This window comes from Camelus bactrianus, chromosome 11 (genome assembly GCF_048773025.1).
Source record: "Camelus bactrianus isolate YW-2024 breed Bactrian camel chromosome 11, ASM4877302v1, whole genome shotgun sequence".
In the NCBI taxonomy this organism is placed as follows: Eukaryota; Metazoa; Chordata; class Mammalia; order Artiodactyla; family Camelidae; genus Camelus; species Camelus bactrianus.
Genome location: NC_133549.1, coordinates 10,563,225 through 10,569,308, shown reverse-complemented (window position 1 = coordinate 10,569,308; position 6,084 = coordinate 10,563,225). Strand labels below are relative to the sequence as shown.

Here is a 6,084-nt window from a genome sequence, read left to right as displayed (position 1 = left end):
GGTGGACTCACTCTGGTGGTGGTTTCACAACTGTATACCTTTGTGAAAACTTCCAGAACTATACACTTAAAAAGAATGAATTCTATTCTTTGTAAATTATACCTTCAAAATATTATTTTAAAAATACATTAAAAGATCCTTTCCACAAAGAAAATTGCAGTTCTGGATGACTTCACTTTGCCAAATTATACCAAATATCTAAGCAAAAATAATGCCTATCCACAGAGAATAAAAACTCTTGCAAAAGAAAAGAAAAAGAAAAAGAGGGAACTTCTTTTAACTTGATTTATAAAGCCAGTGTAACTTTGATTCCAAAATCCACAAAAACAGTACCCCTATATATAAAACCTGTAGATCAATCTCACTCATGAATTGTCCAACAATTCTAAATGAAATATTAGCAAACCAAATCCAGCAATACATATAAAAAAGATAGTACATCATTAGCAAGTTGGGTTTATTTCAAGAATACAAGACAAACTTTACATTTGAAAATCTATCAGTGTAATTCACTACCTGGGCTAAAAAAGAAAAATCATACAATTATCTCAATATATGCAGCAAAAGCACTTGATAGCATTCTGTATCCACTTAGAATTTTTAAAAAACTCTTAGCAAAACCAACAAAAAAAGGCAAAGTTCTTCATCTAATATTATTTTAAAACCTACAGCAAACATTATACTTAAGAGTTAAATATGAAAAGCTTCCCCTCCGAGGTCAGGATAAGGATGTCTGTTACCACCACCACCATTTACCATTTTATTGGTGGTTCAAACCAATGCAATAAAGCAATGAAAATAAACGTAAGATATAAAAATTGGAAGGTAAAATTACAACTGTCTTTTTCTCAAATAGTATAATTGTCTATGCAGAAAAGAGTTTCAGTTTACAAACAGATTATTGCAACAAATTGCCAGATGCAAAGTCAATAGAGAAAATACAAAAATAATTGCATTCTTAAATAGCAGCAATAAACATAAAATAAACTTTAAAATAGATATTATATATAACAGTGCATTACATCACAAAGAACCAAATCTATATGATTTAATAAAAGATATTCAAGGCAAGGAAGCAACATTGAGAGAAACTAAAGAAGATCTAAATAAATGGAGGGAAGTACAATAATCATAAATTAAAATATATCAGGAGATAGAAAGAGAAAAAGGAATGGGGAAAATGTGGAGAGATATTATCCTCAAATTTGATTGATAGATTCAGTCAAATGCCATTAAAAATCACCACAGATATGTATGGGCGTGTTTCTGTGTAGAAGCTGACAAGCTCCTTCTACAATCTGTGGGGAAATGCAGACGTCACTGCATTCTCGAAAGCACAGTGGGAAGGAATTACTTTATATCCACACTTAGCGTAAAGCTAGAACGAGTGGTATTAGGTAAGAATGGACAGATAAACCAGTGGAACAGAATATGGTCCAAAAACAGATCCATGACTCTGTGTGTGCAGAAGGAGCACTACAAAACAAGAAGGGCAAACAAACTTTCAGTCACTGATGCCGCAACGGTCTGGTGTTCAAATGGGGGTAAGATGAACGTTGACCGTCCCTACTACCTCACATTGTATACAGAAATAATTCCCTGTGGATTATAGATTTAAGTGTGAAAAGTAAAACAAGAAAGCCTCATGGACATACGCAGGGGAGTTTCTCTGTGACCCTGAAGTAGGTAAGTATATTTTAAAATTTATTTTTATTTGTTTATAGAGGTACAGGAATTGAACCCAGGACCTTGTGCATGCTAAGCATGCGCTCTACCACTGAGCTATACCCTCCCCTCCCACCCCCAAGGATTTTAAAAGACACAGAAACCAGTGACCGTAAGGAAAGGGATGATAAATAATACCACGTTAAAATTAAGCAGATGCTGATCATTGATTTAAGTGTGAGCATTACTACCTGGCAATCTTTATAGAAGTAGTGAAAAGATAAAAGAGTTTTGCCCTTTTTTTTTTTTTCTTTCAGTGTCTGTAATTCTGAGCCCACAAGGAAACAAGGAAGAAACATTCCCCAGACTGTAAGGAGAAATGCAGGAATGACAGGAGGCAAGGATCGTAAAACACACTGTCATCTGGGTCACTCAGCTTTCCATGGTCTTCCGGGTCCAAGATGAGCAGCTTGCCTTTCCATAAACCTTCTCCACACGCATCAAACTTGCTCAAGGTTTCTGCCCCATGTCAACGGGCCATGGGTCTCCCAAAATAGCAAACGTTTTAAATAGCAACCTGGACGAGTTTGAGACACAGAGGGTGAAAGTCAGCAGTTCCGACCAAAGAAACCAGGGCAAGTGCTGGGTGTCACACTTCAGCGACATTCCACAGAGGTCAAGTGCCGAGTCACTGGCGATGTGTAGTGCAAATGGCACGTCGAACTGAGCCGGGATTTGGATCAATGAAGTCATTATCTAAGTAACGTTTTTGAACGTAAGAGGGGATGTACAGACTTCAGGAGTAAGGTTCTGGAATCTTCCCTAACTTCAGAGAGGGTGACTAGAATGTTGATGCTGCCTTGACAAATAAAATTCCCAGATAATTTTATTTCTCCCTGACATACACTCACTTTTTTTCTTTTTCTTCTCCCCTCTCACTATCTTTTTCTTTTCTCTCTCTTACATTCCATTTCTCATTTTCTCTCTCTCTTTCTTTCTGTCTCTTGAGTCCTAATTCTTTCTATATTTCTAGCTCTTTCTCTTTAGGACAATCATTTTCTACCTCTTTTTACAGTCTTTCACTTTGTGGGATATCTTCTTTTTTTTTTTTTAATTTGGACAAGTAAAAAAGTTTTTTTTTTAATTATGTACTCAATCCTTTTGGTGTATTTCAAAAGATGCATTACTTTTCTTCATTTAGGAGTGAAAGAAGTTAGAAATTAACTTCAAAAAGAAATCAGCAAACGGCAAACAAATTTCCTTCAAAGTCACAATCACATATACAGCGCATCCTAGAAAAGCAGGTGGGCAAGCAGGTCCCACCCACTGTCATGAGTTTCATCGAATCCCTGAGCTACTCAAGGGTGGCGAGAAAGGCAACTTTCAAAAAGGAGTGTATTATTACATAAGGCATTTACTACACACCTTCCTAAGAGCACCAGGTGGGGAACATGTTTTCTAGACTAGCTCTAGGAAGTGGAATGTCTTTCATTCATTTCCTCTCTCTTACCAGCACTTCCTTTGTGCCCCTCTGCTTCTCTCTCTTGCCCCCCTCCTGTTAGGTAGTTAGGTAAGCAGGGGCACTGGGCAGATAAGGTGGAGGACAGGGAGGATGGTCCCAAAGATGGCGGTATGCCCGCCTTCAGCATAAAAGGGCTTCACTTCCTCTAAATGAGTGCCAACAAGAAACTGGTTAGACTCTGGCAGCCACAGCTTCACAGTAGTGACAAGGACCTAACCCAGCATGACCCAGTGCTCACTGTAATATAATTAACATTGCATTTTAGCCCCCTGTCTCATGGGTTTTTCTGTGTGCATCATGGGTAAGGACATGTGCAAAAAGGGACCAGCGTGACTAAGAACTCCAGGGGCGACAGCCATCCATCAACCAAGAGCCCACCTCTAAGCGAGGATGTAAGAGAAGGGGGCAAACAAAGACCATTGCTCTCTGCCCTGGGATCAGCCTCCTCCCGTTCCTGGAGGTGTGCTTTCCCTTTGCTAATAAAAACCTGTAAAATCTTTTGCTACGAAACACCTCTGAATTCTCCCATCTGAATTCTTATCTTTCGGGTAAGACAAGAACTGGGTCTTCTCCCTTCCCCTTTTGGGAAGTGGGAACACGCCCACTGCCTATGCTGTTAGATCCAGGGTAGTGTTAGGGAAAAGGACATCAGAGCTGCCCTCCACCTTGATCTCATTTTCCTCACTTCTGCAGACACATGAGCCTACAGGACCTCCCACAGTTTCCACTGGATCCTTCCTGAAAGACACATGGCAACAGGTATAAGGGGACGGGTACGGAGGCGGGTGGGTAGGATGACATCTTATTAAAGTCCGGAACTGGCATCATCCAGCCACAGGAGAGATTTTTATTGTCTGGCTCTAAACCACCCCCTGGAATTTTGTGGCAGGTGGATTTTGCGCATCAGAGTGATGAGCTCACACAGGTTTATTGACTTCTGAACCATGCATCCCCATGACACATTCTTCAAGCAGAATGTGTGCAATAAGGCAAGAGGGAAAGAAGAGGGAAGGGAGAAATCAAGCTTCTGATGTGGCTTTAAAACCTTGGGCCAGGGCAAGATTGCTGCTGTGCAGAGAGATCCATTTTTCCACCTCACATCTCATTCCGGATCATAACCTAAGTCGATTCACTATGTATTTTTTTCACACATTCCTGCACTTTTATCTTGCTGGTAGAAAAATAAATAAATAGCACAGAATCCAACTGCAGTGCGGTTCATTAAAACGATTTTAAAAATCACTTAAGCAGTTAGCCAACAAGAGAGCTTTTGAGTTAAAGGCATGCCTGAGCAATTTATAAGTTGGCAAGGTCTTGATTGCATTAATTAATCAGGAGGTAACTGTTGTGGCAGCCAGCCCTGGCTTAGATGATTGCTGCTGTCGTTTGAAACCAGTGACTGTTCGCTCTGAGATTCAGACGTGGTGGATTGTCTTGGTTAGGGACCCACCCTGCCCATTAGCCTAAGGGGCTCCTGGAAGTGGGCACAGAATCCACCCAGGGTAGAGCAGAGTGGTCCATGAACACAGCAAGGTATCATCAGAACAGGACAGGGCTCAGGGTCCACAGAGCAGAAATGGCGGGATAGGGAAGAGGCCACGGAAGGAAGGGAGGAAGGAAAGGCTACAGCCGAGGCGGCTGCCATTTGTATGAACACCTGGGATTCTCCATACGCCCTCCCGATCACAGGTCTCAAAGGTGCCAAAGAGGAACTACTGATTTCCCCTTTCACGGGTGAGGAAGCTAATCTTCCAAGCAGCCAAGAAGCACGAACCTCACACGAGCTGCTCCATGTGTCTTTTCTCCTGTGATCACCACAGCCTCCTTTGACGGCCTTTACAGATGGGAACGTGGGATAACTTGGGAGTTTTTGAAGAACTTGCCTAGGATCAAAGAGCCAGACAATGGCAGAGCGTGGCTGAGCACATCTGCACACAACCACCACCACCACCGCCATACAGTCCTCCTTGCTTTCCTGGGAAACAGAGCACCTACCTCACCTCCCTCATAGTCTACCAAGTGCCAGCCCTGATTTATAGCCACAAAATTAGTGCTCAAGACCAGGCTTCTGTCAGTGGCTTCCCAGAGGCTTAGCTGTGCTGAGGAATTTTGATGCTGATAAAGTTAAGTTTAAATTCCCCGTTGAGAACTTTCTCTCCCTTTGGCTTTGGGAGAATCCCTTACCTTCCCTGGGCTTCAGCTTCCTCCAGGAACCATGGTCCTCGCAGACTGCGTTGGGAGGTGAGGGGTGTGACAGGGAAAGTGACTAGCTGGTAACAGGCTCTTAACCAAGGGCGCATTTTATTATTATAACTAGTGTTATGGGCTGGATTGTGTCCCCGCCCCCAAATTCTTATGTCAAAGCCCTAACCCCCAGTACCTCAGACTGCGACTGTATTTGGAAATAAGGCCTTTGCAAAAGCAATTAAGCTAACGTGAGGTCTTTAGGGTGAGCCCTAACCCAGTGGGACTGGTGTCCTTATAAGAATCAGAGATTAGGACCCAGACAAGCACAGAGGAAAGAACATGTGAAGACACAGGGAGAAGTCAGCCACGGACAAGCCAGGGAGAGCGGCCTCAGAAGGAACCACCCCCGCCGACACCTTGATCTTGGACGTCCAGCCTCCAGAACCATGGAGCCGCCTTGCAGGTTGAAGCCACCTTGCCTGTAGTGCCTTGTCATGGCAGCTCCAGCAAACTCACAGAACTAGAGAAGTCACCCAGTTTCCCCAGTATCTTTTCAGTCTTCACCTCCGCAGGTAGATGCCTCCAGGGCAGCATGCTAGGGCAGCTTCCCCACCCCAGCTCCTCTCTAGCCCCTCCTCCTGGCGAATCTCTCTGGATCCTTTGTGCTGGATCCCATGTTGTCCACGAGAACATAGGTTCCATGAAGGAGG

At 42.9% G+C, this 6,084-nt stretch overlaps 1 long non-coding RNA gene across 1 annotated transcript; it reads left to right on the top strand.

Annotated features, from left to right (window-relative positions):
* Nucleotides 1-2,834: 2,834 nt before the first annotated feature.
* LOC123619047 (uncharacterized) lies at nucleotides 2,835-5,561 on the top strand. The gene is made up of 3 exons (XR_012509914.1): nucleotides 2,835-2,969; nucleotides 3,881-3,946; nucleotides 4,877-5,561. It is a non-coding gene; the product is annotated as an uncharacterized LOC123619047 (long non-coding RNA).
* Nucleotides 5,562-6,084: the final 523 nt, after the last annotated feature.